Genomic DNA, 18,558 nt, shown 5'->3' on the forward strand with positions numbered 1-18,558 from the left:
TTCACATCCAAATTGTCTGCAACAGCCGTGGAATATGAAATTAAGACCTGATAACTCCAGGAGTGCTATTAACTTCAAAAAATTCATATTTTAAGTGAACAGCCATTTGGATATTTCAATGCCACTTAGAAGCGCTAAACTGTAAAATAATCAAGAATCTTATCCATCAAAACCACCTAACTAAGATAAGAACACAAGCATTCCAGTTACATCATGAAGTAATAAGCCATTTCTCCTTCCCCAGGAGAAAAGCAATGTGCCAACACTTCACATACAATGAGAACTGACTGCTTCCAAATGTTGATAAGTATAATTAACCTTCATAACCCTGTCTTTGGCCTTGAACATGAAAGCTGAATTCAGTTTGAAAACCAATTAAAATGTTAAGCAGTCTATCCACTTTGGGACTGGAGAATGGCAGACTGTATCCAATTTAAAAAAAATAAAACCTCCCACAAAGCACAACTGACTCCTTAGACACCTTCAAGGATCTGTTAGTTGTTCTAGTAAAAATCGTATTTCATAAATAAATCACATTTTAACAAGCACTGAAGAATTCTTCATTTCTCTATGAAGACCCTGAAATATTTAAGGTCGATGAAGGGAACTCTTCGATCTGAAAAAAACCCTGAAAGTTCAACAGAAGACAATAGGCAAAGAAACAAAGGATAAGTATAAGCTAGGCGGGCTATGAAGTTTGATTGTGCCTTTTCATGCCTACCTATAACAATAGATATTAGTAATATCAATATTAGTCAGCACTCATTCTCAGCTTGCAGAACACAGTTCACATTCACAGAGCTTAACTTCATTCTCCCATGGTAAGGTACCTTTATTTATTCTGCCTTTTGGATCAACTTCTAACAAGGAAAGCTACTTAAAATTTATGTTGCCATATCTGCTTTTTCTATGGCTGTCATTTTAAAATTAGGAGAATGAAACAGACAGGCAGATGGGCTGTGGACTCCCTTTTTTCTCTCCGTTTCTTTCCTAGATGTAAAAAGCACAGAAAATCCTGGGATACAATCCTGAATTGCAAGGTAAGGATCTAGACAGATCTGGCAGCCAACTAAAAGCCTACATAATGAAAGCTTCATAAAAAAATATAAAAGCACATTTAAGAGTGGAAGAGTGTCCTTGGAGACCACCTCTGTAAATCCAACTGCTTCAAAAATAATGAGACACGTGAGAAAACTAAAAGCATTTGCCCATTCTCAAGAATATCTCCAAGAGAGGCAGCATTCCAGTTTAGGCACATAAAGTGCTCTACACTGATCAAAAGTGGTTCTGAATCTCTAGAAGATTTTGTTGAATATTAAATTTTTCTTCCTTGTTGAGATAAAAATATTTTAAGTAGCTTTACAATGGGCATCATATTTCCTCTTACAAAAGAAAAAATGATGTTGAGCTGCTGTGAAATGCAGACGCACGTGGCTCTAGAGCTGTCAACCAGGTTCCTTTCCAGTCCTTGGGTTTTGTTGCAGATGGGGCAACCACTACGTTATTCTATTACCACACTCCAGAATAATGGAGGAAATAGGAGATTATAGTCACACCCCTAAATAATGAAAGGAACAAAAGGTTATAGTAGACCAAGGTCCAGACACGCACAAGAGCTTTTCAGAGTATCCAGATTCTGAATAAGCACTATTTTGCACGACAAATACTGTCACAGGTGCAGAACAAAAACACTCCCTAGGTTTGCTTTAAAGAAAATTGCTGTCATTCCTGGTTTCTACACTCTCCTATTTGAGCTTGAAATTCATATTATACAAAGAGATTTTAAGCCAGGTACAGAACCCCACTCATTTAATAACAGCGCAGTTTTTCCATGCTATACTGTATGGGAGGCTGCCACATCACAAGAGAAGAAAAATCTGGATCTCTATAGTTTCTTCTTGCATCTATTACTTCACTTCAAGCATCATTATTAGCGTCTAGTGTCAAAGCAAATAAATTCATGGGTTTTTTTCCAGTTAAAACACTAAGTAGAAATATAACTTTTCTTTCAATACAAGGAAAAACAGGCAAAGTGACTTCTGATTCTCTAACATTTTATAGTTGCTATTCAGTTTCAACATCAGAATTTTGTTTCCAGTGATCTACATGTTATATCTTAGCATAATTTAATTTATTCGCTACTGGAGTTCAAGGTAGCATTGATTTTTTATTTTTTTTTTACATTTTTAATTTTTTTTTACAAATATAAATGTCTCCTTAACGACCATCCCTTCAGATACTAAGACAAGCTTGAACTAGCTATTCATTTTTTAAAAAGCCCCTTTAAAAGTGGCTAAGAGATCAGAATCCTCTTCATGTCAATACATATTTCAAGTATTTAACTCCTACAAGGAGCTGACTTGCTTGCTGCCATTACCCTTGATGGCTCCTGCACACAGTTGTGCTGCAGATGGCAGTGTTTCACATAGCTCAGCTCTACCTTAACCTGAGGCTAAATAGCACAATGTACAGATTATACTGTCCGGTTGCTGCAAGAATCTTCAGTATAAGCATTTGCAGAACATCTCACAAATACTAAGAGAGTATGCGAGACGCATCAACTTGAAAAACAAAATCTGGCCCCATCTCAGCTGAAGATATGTATCATAATGCCAATTAAATATAAATTTTAAGTTACTGAACGTGAGATATCATCCTTAAAACAGAGACCTACAATAAACTGTTCCTGTGTATGGGATTTGAGTACACTCCTACAATTTTACCTCAGATGACCACAATCAAAATAAGTTTTCTGTAATAACCTCAGATTCCTGACTAGAAAGTTCTGTTCTCATGCAGGAGAGTATGTCTGGATCCTCTGGGCTCCCAATTTACCTGGAATCAGGGAACAGACTGCAGAAAATAATGGCTAGCACAGCAAACATCTGAGTTTTCCACTAATCTCTCCAACTCCTTTCTTTAAGATGGCTCTTGTCTGTCAGCAACACATTTTCCATGCAGAACCTCCTAGAAGCAGACATTTTTGTCTGAAAGGTGACTCAGTCCACTTCATGAGACATGTGGCATGAGCATCACAAAAATGAGCTACCAGTCACTTCTGGAAAAACATAAGTGACATGCCTTTACCTATAATTCCCTGTCTTCCTAAAATCTTAACTGGAGGCCTTTAAGAAAAGCAAAGTATGCTAGATACTATTGCTACCACTCTTACAGATTCTGCTGGACATGTTGGAAACAGACTGATTGAAGAGCACAACTATGAAAATCCCATGCTGCCATCATGGTGAGTTCGCATATATTTCAATGCATTTATTTATGTATTTATTAAAGGGTACAAAGCCAGCTTAATCTCTAGCAAGTCAATAGTTCTAGGAACATCTCAACATCAATTTTAATGCTGCCCCAGCTAAAAACTTTCTCCTAGCTGTCAGCCTCATTATACATCTCAAGCAAAGCACGTAAATGCTATCTCAAACAGGTTCTCCCAGGATACCAAGCATGAGAGCTTCTCAGCGTAATGCTCACAAATCAGAATTCATAAGAGACCAGCATTTCCACTTCCTATGAGGATGGACAGCCTGTCTCCCTTAAGATCAAAATGACTGTCATCACCACTCAGCAAAACATTTGCTGGGAGCTACAAGAGGCATGAGACATCAAAAACGGCAATGAAGGAGGAGCAGAAGCCAAGACACAAAAACATGGCATCTTCGTTAAGTCAGTGAACATGAAGTCCAAAGCTGCAACGGAGAGCAGACTGATATCACTGAATTCCACTACAGTATCAGTAGCCAGGCTCCTACAATTGCTGGTCCTAGAAAATAAATTTAGGCTGATAACCTCCTTGGACACAATCCTGGGAGGAGTGGAGTGTTACTATTTTTGCTACAGCTTAGGCTTCTAGTAATTTGTTGGGGAGGGAAGAGGCCCTCACTGACACAAGCACCTCTGCTGCAGCTTCTCTCACACTGGTAAAACAGCTTGATCTTTGCAAGTTAAGCAGCAAAGATTGCTATGCATAGGATTCAAGCAGATAAATTTAAAATTACAAAACAGCAAATTTGCATGTAAATTGGCAAGCTCAAAACAGTGAACATCTGTATTTTTCTCCAAACAAAGTAAAGCACAAGAACAGAGAAGAACACTAGAAGGTTCCCGAGTTGCTAAGACAAGTAGGAACAGCACCCAAGAAGAAAAACAAAGATGCTACTATATGCTTAAGTGAAAGAAGAAAAAAAGATAGGTGCATGGGGCTAAAGATAAAACTATAATATGAACATGAAAAAGGCAAGATAGTTGTCTGTGACACTAAGTAACACCATTATCTAAGCAGAAACCTGACAATAAAGCTGGAATGGAGAAAAGGCATTTAGACAAAGTATAGCAAGCAGTTACTGACACACAGCAATTGTCAGAAGATTGCTACAACAGGACAACCATGGAAAATAAATAAATAAATTCTATTTATTTAAAAACATAGAATAAATTGCAAGTAAACATGATTCTGTAACAGGATGGATAATAAGCCCACCAGAACCAAAGCAGGATTTCATTCAGTATGGATGGCAACAGCAACACTGGATCACAAGAAGAGGGCAGGCGCTGACTGGAGCTGGAAAACCTGTACCCTTAAGTAGGGAATTCAGAGAGGTCTTTCAATTTCAAGTTAAAACCCCAAAAACATACACACACCTTCCTTTACTCAGGTCTTTTTCCAAGTTTCACTGACATGAAACTTGTTTAGCAATTATTTTTTGTTGCTCTAGAATTCCCGCTGTCTGGGCTGTCCTGCACAAACATACAGTGCAGGCTGTGGAAGGTCACCCACAGCAAGTTACAAATCATGAAATCACCAGCTGCTCTCTGACAAAAGAAAAAAGCCAACAACAAAACCAACCCACCACACACTTCTTTTCCTCCCTCCATCCAAGAATTCAGAGGCAGAGGCTTAATTCAAACTTATATCTCTATGAGGCACTACACTATATTCAGCAAAACGTTCCATGAGTCAAGAGCTTGCTTCTACAGCACTTCCCCCAACACCTTAAAGCTATATGAATCACAACAGATACTACTTATCTTGCAAGAAAGACAACCCAAGCTTCTTAAGTGTGCATTTTTAAGATAGAAATATCCACTAAGCCAGCAGTTTATGTTTTAATCACCTACAAGAAACTAACAGTAAAAAAAAAAAAAAAAAACCAAAACAAACAACCCCAAATTTATTAAATTAAATTGGTTGTTAGCAGTGGAAATGTATGCAATTTTTTAAACCCATAAAAATGTCTACAAAAGTGCCTACAATAAACAACAGTCCAGGCTTACGTGCAGTATCTCAGCCACGTCTCAGCTGTCACTTTTGCACACTACACACTGAGAGTAACGTCAGGTGTCTGACACGCGAGTTTCCGTTCCCTCTCCTGCGCCTGCCAGCACAAATGCTTTTGTACGTACTGTCTTCATAAAAGGTCAACTGCCAATGTTCCGTATTCAAAATTTTCTTTTTAAAAATTAAAAACTCATTGTCTTTAGTCTATAATTCTCACAAACAATATGCAATCAAGTTATCTTTTATACTATTCACTTAAGACGCAAAAAGCCTTGGCTTCTTGAAGTTTAACAGTAAAAAACAAACCCCAAAAGAGCCAAAAGTTTGAGAGGCTCCGACTCTGCACAGCCTCTGAATGCTACGCAGCAAAACCAAGCAACCACTGTGCTAGAGAAGAGTTACTAGTCTCTTTGTCTGAAAGTAGATTAAGCCACACAGAGGTATAATTTTTCTGCTGGATCTTCAATAAATTGATGCATAAGGTACCGTTGGAAAATCTGCTGTAGGACTACAAATGTATTAGGAACAATTCTTAACTGTTCACAGCATGAGAACTGTTGTGCTGGTAGTAATGAATTCTTATACCCGTAATACAAGGAAGGAGCCATGTAACAGAACAAAGAAGATGCAGGAAGATCAGTAAAGCAACACCTGCAATATTTTTTTGAGCTTCCTATTGGCAAATATTTAATCTATGTAGAATGTAAAGATAAGTAATTTCTTCTCTTTTCGAGTGAAAGACTACAAAGTGATGGTTGGAAGCATTCACAGAATAGAACAACTGAAATAGTACAGCCAAATGTTACTTTTGCCTTAATCTATTGGTGTCCTGATTCCACCTATGGTGCTTGTACCACAGTTAATAAAACAAAGGTTATTTCAGTATATTTGTGTTACAAAATAACAGGAGTCCTGTTCAGAAGTGGGTTGTATTTACAAACACAATCGATCAGTTACAAAGGGAAGTGGCTTAAGATAAGCAAAAAAACATACGTTTTCTTCATTTCATAAAGAATTATCAAATTATATTTGATCCCTAATAGAAAACATCACCAAAAACTATGCACAAAAATTCTATTTTAGTCATTTTTTATCAAAAAAAAAAAAACTTTTATACTCAATAAATGCTACCACACACATTTACTGATTCATTATGCTTAAAAATAACAACCACCCACCAGATCTTACATCCTCTTTATGATAAACCAAGCCCTGTTTGGGGAAAAGAAAAAGTAGAAGTCAACAAGATAAACAAGGACAACTTTTAAAGTTCACTGCAGACAAATACAGTTTATTTGTCAGAAACAGGGAGTAAAAGTACTAAAGCTTGTTTTCCTTCAACAAGAACATGCCTCTGAAAACCAAAGTAGCATTATTTGTAACCTGTGATCTGACAGTGACCTGGACAGAGGTCTTCTAGAAATTTAAAAAACAAAGCAAAACCACCAAAACTCAAACCCTCTCACACCACATGTCTCATTTCTTTACACTGGTTCCTAGTTTACACAAAAAGAAAGCATGTTTTCCTGTTCCAAGCCAAGAACCAAATGGAGCTGATGACACTGAAAGGAAATTATTATTTAGCTTAAGAGAAAATATACTTCTTATGCACAGAAAGGAATATTGAGTACTGTTCTTCAAAACACTGACAGTGAGCCTGTATAGTTAATATTTAATTCAAGTAGCTGGCATGGTACAGACCCATCTGCACACTCTCCCGGGTTTGTTTTTCACCAGGTTTTTCCCTCATTTTATAGGGCAGCTCATTGCTCTCCGTTCTGTTTTCTACCTTTATTAGCATGTGTAGGCTTTCTAGTTGGTGTTTCTTTGTCTCTGCAGGTTTTCCTTTTTAATCAAAGAGGAACGTTTTTCATCAAGGAAGAACGTTCATTCTTTTTGGCGATTTAAAAAAAATCCATCTTTAAATACCTCCTTACCCTCAGTAATCTTGTGTGCCATACAAATAGAATCAGCATCAAGGTAGAGGAGGTTTCTTTTTGCTTGTATCACAGGCCTTAAGCCCATTATTTCCCTGGTGATTTTCTATCACTGGTATTTTAATGTAGGTTTTTTTTTGCATTAAGGTTCATCCAGTTCCTTTTCAAGGCAGCACAGGAGAACTCCAATCCTATTTGCAAGTTAGATCAAGGTGCTGTTTTTAAAAACAGCAAACAGGAGATCCTCATAGGTAGGTTAGCATGGGGTCCTTAATTCAGTGTACCAAACAAAATTCAAATATTACCTTATTGGCGTCTCTCAGCAATCACAAAGACTACATTTTGATTACTGATGAGATTTTCATTTCATCACAAAAGAAACATTACAAAATTGTGATTTCAGTACAGGAAATGTATACTGTTACATGAATCTTTTAGCCTCCAACAGGTCATAATGGACAGTTTAGCAAAATCTTCAGTCTAAATTTTGAAGCTAGAATTACTGGCTTAGAATTGTAACTTCTTGTCAGGTACAGCAGAGACTCCACTTAGAAAAAGACACTAATCAAAGCAAAGCGGTACCTTCAAAGCCCACAGTTCATATCATCTAGATTAATCAAAGTGGCTTTGCTTATCCACACAAAAAGCCTGTTTTTCTAAAGGTGACTGCAAATAACATGAAGGGACTCCAGGTCACAGCTACCCATACTGCTGCGTTGGTCTGAAGACCCAGCCGAGAGCCCTACACCAAGGATTCCCAGCTAGCAGTTAACAAGAGGTTATCTGCTCCTAATGTATTACTAGTACACTACTTTTATACACACAAATATATACATGCATACATGCAAATTACATTCCACTGGTTAAGCAAGTCCTTGCTGTAAAGCAGCTACTACACAGGCACTGTCTGCTTCACACTCAGACAGCACATACCACTGCCTATATTGAACCCAAGCAAGCATATTGCTTAAAAAAAACAACCAACCAAGAAGCCCACTCCCCTCCTCCAGCCAGTAGTCCTCCACAGTGCCTGTGCTGTCTTGAGGGAATACAAGGTTATGATCATGCCCTCTTCTAAAACCATAATCTTCTGAAAACGGCTAAAGCCATGAGTAGTCTGATGGTGCCTCGAGTTATAAGAAATGAGACAAAATTCCCTGCAGCAATTTAACTGTTACCAGTGTAGGAAACAAAGGCAAGAGAAAGATGGTAGGTAACCAAGGAAATGGGAACAGGCAATGTAGCTGGAGTCCCAGGAGAAAGTAGACAGGTCATATAGCACAGGAAAAACAGTAATGCCAGATGTCTAAAACTAATGAGAGGGTGCTCGCTATCCTACATATGCAAAAGAACAGATGGAAGAGAAGCAAAAAAGCCACCTCAACACTGGTAGAGAAGATGCCATTAAGCCAGGGAAGTGATGCAAGTCTTCTTCACTCACAGAAGACATTCTTCCATTAGTGATGCAATCACGACAGTCACCTTCAGTATGTCATGTCAGCTACAAGCAGCATGGCCAGATTTTCACTTACGCTAACTTAACCCTACCCGCTGCTTCAGGTAAGAATTTAACAGCCTTCCTATATCCTCCTTCTGCTCCCCTCCTCTAACATTACCATAAATTTCAAGATATTGCCTGAACTGGAAAAAAATACGATCAAGGGGAAAAGGAAGGCAATACTGCAAAACAGCACAGAGCACTAAGCCTTCTCCATAGGAAAAGGAAATAGCAGAAGCGCACATGAGAATTATTCATGGCCTGTCATCTGGAGAGCTAGAAATCACTCAAGTCTAAACACTATTATTGATTCTGAAATTTCTTCCTATAGACCTTGGATCTTGGCTCCCCAACATAAGGCCTAAATGACTTCCGATGCACAAATCTCTCTTCCCCTCCCAAAAGAGACAAAGAGCATTAAGAGGAATGAGCATTATGCGGAGAGAGTGTTTCTGCATTAACTTCTGCTGCAGCATAACCAGTTACTCAAGTGTACAGCTCACACTAGCAGAATTTAATGTATTATACAAAATTAGATAGAACTCACTATGTTATACTCAGAATAAATGCATGTTGGCTGTATAGTGCATGTAACAAGCCCACAGAAACTAGTCAAAGCCAAATTATCACTGTATTTGCCCCAGGTTTACAGTGCAAAGACTGTTAACAAAGTTTAGCTGATGTGCTGTACCTCCACATACCAATACCTGCTGAAAAGAGACTGAGCTATTTGGAGTAACGAACTCACACTGAGTTGATTCCTGTCTCTGATTCAAGTCTACAGGACTTTTCCTTTGCAGTTTTTCTTCTCAATTACACTAGCTACTACATGAGGTCTTCGACAAGTAATTTTGAAGCTTCTTTAATTTTTAACCCTGCTTCTAAACAAACTTTGTTTCCTCTGGACTCAGTTACATTAGTAATTACTTAAAGATTCATTGCTAAAAGGAACAATAGCTGTGCCACTTTTCTTCAAATTCTGTGATTTTTGTCATGTTAATATTTTAACTCATAGATACCCCTGTAGTTCTAGGGCAAATATATTAGAAAAAGTTAGTCTTCCTTAGTTACCACTCTATACGCATCATTCCAATGTCAGTGGACACTATCATGTAAATATAAGATCACTGTGTTTTAAATATTAAAAGCACAAATTCTTTTTTTAAAGTTATTCAGCCTTCAAGACTGTACAAAAATCAGTTATCTTGTCTGTCCAAGAGTCTCTCAAAAACAGCAGTGCAGCAGCTTCCAGAACAAGTAGAAAAACACCCCTATTACAGTACAGAGCAGATGACTGCTTCCAAAATCATTAAATTTTACATCCACCTATTCAGGGGAAGAAGGTCCACTTTCTGAAGTATGTGGTTAACTTTACAGGTACTCTTCCTCTACAAAAAGCCAAAGCCTTAAACAAAGCTTCCCCGGTCTCCCCACCACTTCCACCCAGCACCACTCCTAACAGTTCCATTTAGTTTACCTCCCAGTTGTAACTCCAGGGAGTCAGCATTCAATAAAGCACACAGACAAGCACAACTTCAAATTCACCAGCCAGGGTGCCAGTGGCAATACCGACAAGGAATCAGCACTACTGCCATCTTCCTATGCAAGAAGTACAAAGATTACCTGTGCCTGTCTACAATGTGGGAGATACACCAAACAGCAAACTGTTTAAGAAAGGACAAATAAATTAATCTATCAAGTAAACAAGCTGCCTCATTTTCATGCTACACATGTGAGGGTGGAGATGAGGGAGAAGAAAAAGTCAAATGGTTCATGCTCAGATTCAGGCCCAAGTATTAATATTATATAATCATATAATTATAATTAGTTACATATAATAAATAAGTCAAAATACATTTGTTTCAATCAAAATGTTTTCCACGCATTATGCAGTCAAGTGCACTACTCTAAATGGGTATCTAAACTGGTTCAGTTCAGTGACACAAATAAACTTGTTCTTGTGATTTCTTTCCACTGGGATAAAAAAAAAACACACCTCACAGGAACAGCACAAGAGCTCTCAACTATCTGAAAGAAACTGCTTACATCGAAAGCCTTATCGGACAAAGGTAAAGTCACACAATGAATAAGTGGTGATGTTCTAAAGCTATATTAAATATTTGTTTTCATGCTGTAGTCCTTCTCTTAGACCAGTTTTCCAGTGACTAACAATGGTAAACCCACTGTCCTGGTACAGCATGGTGCTGCAGGATTCCACTCCTACAGTTGCAAAACAACAAGCTGCAGTTTACATACACTCACTGGTTTAATATCTAAACAATAACCTAGCTATCCCCTCTGTGTTTAAGAACAGTATTTGCTTTATGCAGTGTAAAAGTTCAAGTTGCACCAAAACCTCCACAGCGAACAAACTGCCGCTGCCTCATCCTCTCAGCAGCACCAGCATCCCACTGCACAAGGAACACAACTTCTATCCTGCTCCTTTCCACCATACATCCCCATGCATGGAGGACCAGGGCGCAGCAGGTCCCTCAATTAGCTACTTCTGAGATGGGTTTGGAAGCAACAGTTTGCACAGGGGTGATAAACTTGTGCAGATTTAGTCCAAAAGCTTTGTGAGACCAAGAGCAGCATTTTTCCTTAACACCCAATACCCACTCTACTGTATTGGCATCACCTGCAGACACAGACCATGGAGGAGCTCTTGTGCTATGGCCTGTTTCAAAGAAAACACAGTGACCCTAAAGCAGGTATTTACATCAGAATTCAACATGCAATAATAAAGAGAAAATATACTATTTATTACTGAAATGGGCTTATATTTGTCAACATATATCCTCATACTGAGTGATCACAGAACCATAGAATGGTTTAGGCTGGAAGGGACCTTAAAGACACTCCAGTTCCAACTTCCCTGCCATGGACAGGGACTCCCTCCACTAGACCAGGTTGCTCAAAGCTTCAACCAACTTGTCCTTGAACACCTCCAGGGATGGGGCAGCCACCACTTCTCTGGGCAACCTGTTCCAATGCCTCACCACACTTGCAGGAACGAATTTCTTCCTACTATCTAATCTAAAGCGACTCTCTTCCAGCTTAGAACTGTTACCCCTCATCCTGTCACTACAAACCCTGATAAACAGCTCCTCCCCAGCTTTCCTGTAGGGAATCTTTTCCACCATACTGTAACTACACAACAGAAGCTGAGCTCTGAAGTAAACATGTTTCTTCATTCCGTGCCACTCAAGGAGTATCTAATCACAGATTTACAGCATCACTGTACCTTTTTTTCTTTTCAAACTTGCAAAGACTGCAAGATCATAAAATCTGAATATATTAACTAAGAACAATGAAATCAGTCCATGCAATATTTAAGCAAACATTGCCCATGTTTCACCTAGAGAAATACTCACTTTGCCTGTACAAGCATCCCTTTCACTATGTCTTAACAGTAATTACAAAAAAAAAATCTACATAAAATTTCAATCAAAGAAACTTGCTGTGTACCTGGAAATAGGTTTTGATGAACCCTAAAATGTCCAATTTCTCCTTCAGAACACAGCCAGGAATCTATTCTAATTCAGGAATTAGACACCAATTGAACCTCTAATTCAGCACACAAATCTCACATCAACAATTTAACACTCCTAAGTAGCACCACCTACTTATAAATATTAAGCTGTTTGTCTTAACTTTCCCAATCTATGCTAAATACAACATCTAAATTACATCTTTTTGAGAAAAAAAAAAATATGCTAACCACTGAGACAAGACCTTCCATAGGTACTTAAGAAAAGACCTACTATATATACATGAAGACAAACCTAGGTTTGGAATGATGCTTCTGCCATCTGAATAGCCAAGTGAATCAATTACAGATGTTACTCTGTTACTTTGAGGAGAAAAGGAGAAGTGAAAAGTATCCTTTAACTTACTAAAGCTATTCCCAAGAGAAAGCATTCCTAAGTCAAGCCCAAGCCACAGTCAAAAATCCAGCTCTGTTTACTGGACCACCGGCTTACTATCAGCTCTAATCACATGGATATTAAACATATTTTCTTCTGATGCATAGTTCCCTAAATAGCTAAAAGCGTCAAAAGAGACACCTACAATATGCTCGCTTCCCTGAGTTGTGCAAGAATACTACTTTCGATAAAAATATTTTTTCACATGTTCAAATTACCAGTAATACAGCTGCACTTCCAAGTCCAAGTCTTTTAAAAAACAACCCGCTGGTCTTTTGAAATAACTTTCAAAATGCTGTGGCTTCTGTTTGCAGGCAAGAAAAAGATAACTCTAGAAGAAACAACCTGTTTTCTCTTATCTCAACTGAATAATCATATGAACAGCTTCTGGAGTACTACAATACAAGCACTGGGCAACAGGATTATTGCACTGGAAAATGTATGAACATACAAGTTCAGATGCAACGACAACGCTTTCAGAAGTATGAATGAATGATTGAATGGAAAAAGAGGAAGATTAGATACACACACTCCTGTACTGTCAAAGTCACTGGAACCTTAAGAACTTCCAAGTAGAGATTTAGCATTTTTAGTGGATGAAGGATCAGTGCTGCACCCTGTGGAGAGGGAACAAGCCAAACTAAAAATCTCACATCCACAATTAAGAGTGTGAGGAAAATGAGGTTTTATTTATTCTTCTCCTAACGCCAAAAGTCCAAGCTACTTCCTCAAAACGAGAAATCTCACCTCCCAAATGCCTCTTACCATCTGTCAAACACTTTTAGCTGTTCTCAAGAGGCTTCTTACGCTACTATATACTTTACATCTGCAACAGATTTTCTTGTTGTAGAGTACAGATGGAATAAAACATTGTTTTATAACAAACATAGCAAAATACTGCACTGGATTTCAACCACGTACAATCTAGAAGGAGTTACCCTGAATAAAATACTTCTGACTAATATATCTGCTGCTAATCAGTGCCCTATTATGAACACTGTTTCTTAAACCTCACTCGCTCAGTTGATGGGTTTCAACACTGCACATACGCCTTCCTTGTAAAACTCAATGTCAGTCCTCAAAACATCAACCTCCGCCAAGTCTCTCTACTACAGTATGAAATTACAAAATTTAATTAATTGAGACATATTGCCAGAAATGCATGCAGCTTGCTGTTCCCAGGAGCTGGCCAAGTGTTTGTTTTAAGATAAAGCTACACAGAGCTGCTTCTACCGTGTTTAAACTGATGGATTTTCTTAGGCACAGAAACCATCTCCTTGATCAGAAGTTAATTTATAAAATTGATGTAGATTATTCTAGTCCAGGGTCAAAGTAAGTCCACAAAGCAGCAACAATAAATATTCTTCACCAGTTCCCAATATCATGAAAGCGAATATTAATTTCAAAGTATATAAATTTGATTTGGTTTTCACTTTCTCGTTACAATCAGACCTTCCAACATCCAGAAAAACCTGGGAAAGTCACTCTAGTCTCAATATTTGTTCATATATTTTCAAAGAAGCAAGAGTCCTACAAAGCCCCTTACACTGCTCCCACTGTAAACTCCAAGTGTGACTCTGGTCCACTCTGTATTAGTGGAGCGGCAGAAGGAAGGAAATTATTGACAAGCTGAAGTTAAACAGAGAGGTCATACTCTTTACACAAAACACAAGACAACAGCAAAAGATATCACTTGGGCAAAACCCAGAAATAGTCCTCTACAATGAATCAAAGCCAAACTTTGTTGTTTTCATGGGTTTGGTTGGTTGATTTGTTTTTTTAAAAAAAAAAACAAAACACCAAGACTGTACCCATCACCTCTTTTATCTTACATGGTGTATTTCTGAACTTTCAACATCAACTATCTTTTATAATAGGAGTTGATTGAAAAGGCTAACAAAATAGAAAAGCTTTATTAATTCAACATCATTATGAGCACATCAGAAGGGAGGTGGGACACAGTTCACTCTGTAAACAATTGTTTGACATTTAGAAGTTGTATTTTTAGCTTCCTCACCAATTCACCAAAACAGCTGAGGTGAAACACTACGTTACTTCACTTCCTGTAAAAACAGGGACTGTATGAACACCTACCTCAAAAAGCTTTCAGCTACCGCTCCCCTCCTCCCCAACAGGACAAGATCTTCATGAACAACATATTGTATAACAAACTAGAATTTACATGACCAAGATTTCCACATCACCATTTGGGGAACAGGACCATCAGCTTCTGTGTTTGTACTACTTTTATCAGATTGCACGTACTGAAGAAAACCCCACACTTTTACGCAGCAAGGCTACTCTGTTTCCCAGAAAACAGCTGCCACTATTCCTTCACATAAGGTCTTTTTCCATCTTCCTTCACAACTCTCTGGTTTGCTGAACATTGAAAGTTGTTCTTTTTAACCATAAATTTGAGTAGCTTAGAGCTCCACATAGGTTCATGAAAAAAGCTCAAACAAAAAAAGCAAAATACGCTGCTTGGCCCACTGGGAAGTTTTAACTATATGATGGCATGTAATTTTTGCAACATTTTCTGTTCTGAAAGAGACCACCAAGAGACTAACAGATACAGTATTTGACAGAAAACCTAAAGTGACAGAGATTTCAGAACATGAGGAGAAAGGAGGAAAAAAAAACCCTTAGAAAACTCCCATGCAGACTTCCAGAAACAGAAGCTGTGGGAAAAGCAGTGGAGTGGCAGGCGGTAAAACAGTCATCAGTGAAGAGATGAAACCCTAATAACTAATTTGACACCATTTATTAAAACTTGGCTGAGTGCACTATGCAAAGATTTACTGGCTGGACAGAGAGGCTGGAACACAACTTCACAGAACAGAAAACATGCAGAGTCTCTTGTACTGGGTAACTGCATAAACATTTCCTTGAAAGCAAGCAGACAACAGAAGAAAGATAAGTACTCCATCACCTAAGACCCTTCTAGATCACTTGAACAGAATCTTTTTTTTTCTTAAAAAGGCAAGCTAAAAAAGAGCAATCTTCAATAAACTTCTCCTGAAAAAATATTTTTATTAATTTCAGTATTTTATTTTCCTTTGGCATAAAATCCTGAGAAAATACAGTAAGCGCCAAAGAAAGAACAGGAGCACATCAGTCTGACTTTCTGTCCCGATTCAATTCCCAGTAAGAAAGGCACAAGTCCACCATTTTTTTCCTGTAACATCAGAAAATCCCCCCTTATGTTGGGAAAACTAACAAGCTTTAACAAGCATTTATAAAACAGAGTTTTAAGTACTCCAGAACTTCACACTTGTAGCAGAAATATGAGCAGGATGGCCCTTTATCAAAAGTCATTTTTAAACTAATTTGATGGAGCAGCATGTTTAAAAGGAGCTTTCTCTGACTCATGATCAAAATAGGAAAGGCTCTGTTCATCACGAGCTCTAAGCCATATCAGTCTTGTAAAATTCAGTTTGCTTACAACATCTTTACAACTCCACAACAACAGAAAAAACAAAGAAGCCAAAGAGCCCACAAGTGACCACAATCACACATTTTCATCTCTTCTCAACTAGTTTCAGTTTCAAAGCAGACTGCAGTTAACCAGCGCGTGGAAAGGAGGGCTCTACAGCTGAGTTTCAGAAAGTCCTACATTCACAGAACAAATTACTTCAAAGCTCAGGAGTTTTAATGAAAAAACTAGTGCATGTCTAAAATAACAAACATCCTCAGAAGTTCACAGGGAACTCTAAAATAAAACATCACAGAAAATTTCACCAGTCCCTTCTACAAGCTGACAAGTGAAATCGTGTTCTTCCCTTGTTTTTTTTCTCCTCATTTAAGCCCAGGTCTGTATCAACTCCAAACTCTCACTAGCTGCAGAAGAGACCTGACAGAGACAAGCAGAGGGCAACAAATCCATACACACCTCTCCCACCACTCATAGCATTTGCTGTAGACTAATAACTTGGTATCGAGCACTGCCTTTTCAGAACTTTGAAAACTGGGTTGATAACAAACCAGTATCATCAGCCAGGGCCTCAACTATGTACCGCTTCACAGATCAAATAGATTTGCATTTTCTGTGATTGAGTTGAAAAGATTGAAGTTAAGAAAACTTCCAGATGAAAAACAGCAGCTTTAAAAGGTTTGCTGCTCTCAGTCCCCAGAACTGTTTTGTTTGGAGAGTAGTTCACAAACAGCAATATCTCACATTGGAAACATCTTCAGTGACACATCGGAATTGGCAGCTTTTTTCCTTTCGGAATTCTATACAGTATTCTTAAGACATATGATTTACAAAGACTATCATTTCACACGCCTGAAGCTCATCTGAACTATCACCCACCGTGTTACACAAAATGCCTTTTAGACAAGACACGAACACGCTCTTTTGGAAGCGCAAGGCTCACTAACAAAGATGCCAAAGAGTGGCAGTGAGGGGCTGGCAGCGATAACAGGGAGTTATGTTTCGTTCTCCAGAGAGTTGCTCAATCAGAAGATTATTTTCCCAGTGCGTGGGGAAAGGAAGTTATGGACAATCACAGCTAAATTTTAACTGCATTGGCTACTTCACCAAGATGCGTTCAAACCACGGATTGTGGGTTCCCGCGGGCTCATGGGGTAAGCCGGGTGACTAAAGAAAAAGCCGGGTGACTGTGAGTGGCGCTTTTGCTCCGAACAGAGCCGCAAGCCACCCCACGGCCCCGAGGCTCCCAGCGCCCATGGAGAGTGGCACACAGCACCGGGGCACCACAGCACCACCTGACAGCGCCCTGACCAAGCGGCGCCGCACACCCTCAATTCCATCCTACCCAGCCCCCATCCCACTGCAGACTCCCATCCCGTCCCATTCCACCGCAGACCTCAATCCCATCCCATCCTACTCCACCCCACCGCAGACCCTTATCCCATCTTATTCCAACCCATCGCAGACCCCCATCCCGTCCTATTCCACCTCACCACAGACCCCCATCCAAACCTATTCCAGCCCACTGCAGACCCCTGTCCCGTCCCACCACAGAGCCCCATCCCACCGCAGCTCCCTATCCTCATCCCATCCTATTCCATCCCACGGCAGACCCCATCCCCATCCCACGGCAGACCCCATCCCCATCCCACGGCAGACCCCATCCCCATCCCACCGCAGCTCCCAGTCCCATCCCACCGCAGCTCCCAGTCCCATCCCACCGCAGCTCCCAGTCCCATCCTCATCCCATCCTATCCCATCCCCACCCCACGGCAGACCCCATCCCATCCCATCCCAGACCCCATCGCATCGCAGACCCCATCCCACCCCACCGCAGACCCCATCCCACCGCAGATCCGATCCCATCCCATCCCACCGCAGACCCCATCCCATCCCATCCCACCGCAGACCCCATCCCATCCCATCCCATCCCACCGCAGATCCCATCCCACCCCACCGCAGACCCCAATCCCATCCAGCCGCTACCCCACCACAGGTCCCAATCCCACCTCTCCGCAGGTCCCATCCCGCCCCTCCTCGGGGCTGTCTCTCACCCGCCCCGCAGCCCGGCCGCTGCAGACGCCGCTGCAAGCGCCGCTCCCGTCCCCGCCGCGCTCCCCGCCTCCCTCCGTCCCGCCCGGTCGCCGCTTGATCCGCTCACCGGCCGCGCCCCCCGCCCCGCCGGCCCCGCCCCGCCCGGCAGCCAGCAGCGCGCGCCCCCCGGCGGCGGGCGGGGGCAGAGCCCACACGGGGCGGGGCCGGGGGCGAGAGGGCGGTGTCCTGGCTGGGACCAGGCTGCGAGGAAAACCCTGAGGGGCTGGAGGGTGTCTGGAGGAGAGAGACAAGGGTGGTGGAGGGACTGGAGAACAAGGCTTATGAGGAGCGGCTGAGGGAACTGGGGTTGTTTAGCCTGGAGAAGAAGAGGCTGAGGGGAGACCTTGTTGCTCTCTGTAACTACCTGAAAGGAGGTTGTGGAG

At 40.4% G+C, this 18,558-nt stretch overlaps 1 protein-coding gene across 6 annotated transcripts in view; it reads right to left on the reverse strand.

Moving 5' to 3' along the window:
- Positions 1-18,228, reverse strand: part of OSBPL8 (oxysterol binding protein like 8) — a 93,044-nt gene extending 74,816 nt beyond the window's left edge. For 4 of the 6 annotated variants that reach the window (XM_054057718.1, XM_054057673.1, XM_054057710.1 and 1 more), the window contains exon 1: positions 18,091-18,215. The gene's annotated coding sequence lies outside the window, so the exon portion shown is untranslated. Of the gene's footprint in view, positions 1-18,090 lie in introns of all 6 variants that reach the window. The other 2 variants (XM_054057685.1, XM_054057652.1) reach the window with 1 other exon arrangement.
- Positions 18,229-18,558: the final 330 nt, after the last annotated feature.

The sequence above is a fragment of the Cuculus canorus genome, chromosome 1 (assembly GCF_017976375.1).
Source record: "Cuculus canorus isolate bCucCan1 chromosome 1, bCucCan1.pri, whole genome shotgun sequence".
In the NCBI taxonomy this organism is placed as follows: domain Eukaryota; kingdom Metazoa; phylum Chordata; class Aves; order Cuculiformes; family Cuculidae; genus Cuculus; species Cuculus canorus.